Source organism: Eimeria mitis, genomic scaffold (assembly GCF_000499745.2).
Source record: "Eimeria mitis Houghton genomic scaffold, Emh_scaff1717, whole genome shotgun sequence".
Lineage (NCBI taxonomy): Eukaryota > Apicomplexa > Conoidasida > Eucoccidiorida > Eimeriidae > Eimeria > Eimeria mitis.
In genome coordinates this window covers 3351-5359 of record NW_013570033.1, presented here as the reverse complement: position 1 = coordinate 5359, position 2009 = coordinate 3351, and positions in this window count along the sequence as shown.

The following is a 2009-nucleotide window of genomic DNA, read 5'->3' as shown; positions in this document are numbered from 1 at the left end:
AGTGGAGAAATATCTCCTTACTTCTCCAGAACGTCAGATACAAAAGCCGCAGAACACTCTCTACCCCAGACTCCTGCAGTGCCGTCCGCTTCCTCAACGGAGCTGAACGGACATCTCAATTGATATCATATTAGGCTTAGCATCAGCCACAACCTGTAGGGTTTGCGCTGTTGTTGATAGACTCAGCAAATATGCCCATGTCATTGCCTCTTCTGGTAAAGTAAATGCAAAGGAAACGGCCCTGCTGTTCCTTAGCTATCTCTCCGAGCTCCATGCTTTCCCGAAGAGCATTGTTACTGACGTGCACCGAAACTGCGTAAAGACACTCCCATAAAAAACCATGAAGCGGCTTAATATCTATCATAGTATAACCACCGCGAATTACCCGGAGGAAGACGGTCAAACTGAACCCACCAACCGCACGTTGTACTTTCGACTCTGCGCAGTGAGCAACATTTTTCGAAATGGCATGAAGTATTTGCTCGGGCCGAATTAGCTTGCCATGCAAATGTACACTCTTCAAACCCCTTTTCTGCGCGATTGAGCGACTGGGCTCTCTCCTGGACACCGAACCACTGTTGTCTGACCGGCCGTTGAACCTGGTAGTTGGCAGTGCCGCAGATGCTGCAGACTTCCATAGATGGCCTGTAGTACCCCATAAATATTTTGCAAAGGCGCGAGAACGCCGTGCAAAAAGCTACTACGAAGCTGGGATGTTAGTTTTAACCCAGGCAACTTGGTTTAAATAGACTTGCATGATCATCGGAGCCCGCAGCAGAGCGAGCAGCCGAAGGAGTTCGCCATGCAGTGGGTAGACAGCTTAATTGTTCGTTCTCCCAGCGCTGATGTGCCACCATGATACTAATGCATATTTTCCTTCCTAGACGATTCAGGGAATCACTCATCTTTTTACACACAAAAATAGAAGCAATATAATCGCGAGACAGAAAACCTGGAGGAAACTGAGATCCTGGAGACACATGTTAAGACACGTATAGGTCACAGAAAACGAGCATACTGCGTCAAGCGACTCGGTAGCTGACAGGCTGAGAGGGTTTCTGCGGATCGCTTATCACGTGCTTGCCATGCTAGCGCACCCGTCAAGACGGGGCTTGATTGGACATGCGCGGGGCTGCCTTGTAGCACGAGTCACAGGAATAAGTGCTCCAATTCTTGAAAGGCCGCATCCTCTATCCGCTAGCCCCAATGTTTTGTATTGATGTGCGCAGGACTCCTAGAGACTTCAAAAGAGGCCAAGAAATTATTCTTTTGAGTATACTCACTCTTTGTCAGCTCACGACGGTTCTCTACTAAGGTTAAGGACTGTCATCACATATATGACGTGGACCGTCACTTTGATACCATAAACTGTGATCACTGTCTCAGTCGGCGGCTGATAAGAGGATTAAGAAGGTTGGAAAGAAACGCGGGTGGCCCCAATCAAGTACCGTCCTTGCGGACTGGCGTGCTACCCGTCAGCCGTCACTAGTAAAGCTACAACCGACAAAACCAACATATAGACTCGTACGAGCCTTAAAATCATTTACAGTGTGTTCGTAAGCTAAGAAAAGCTCGCGACCCCGTAGCAGACACTACTGGGGAACTACCCCGGCGGATGTAAACGGAATTTAAATGTGCGCTACCAAAGTATGGCATTCCCTAGCACTGCAATACTGCTTTAGAAGACTACGGGCAGCAAAAAAATGTGAAAGCGTACTCACAAGCCACCACGACGTGCCTGAATATAACCCGCCCGAAACCCGCACCATTCTCATCCACGCTGAGTAAAGTACTGAGACACTCTCTCCTAACTCAAAGGGGTTGCAAGTTTTGCAATGGCCTCAGGCGCAGCTTCAAGTATTCGTAGCAAGGGGTGGGGTGGAAATTTTTGCGTACTAATGCAGCATTGACGAGACCATCTACGGTATTGCCTACTGCTCCCCGCAAGTCCGTCATCTAGGGTCTCAGAGGATATAAAGCTCCAAAACTTGAAAATCAAGCAATGCACC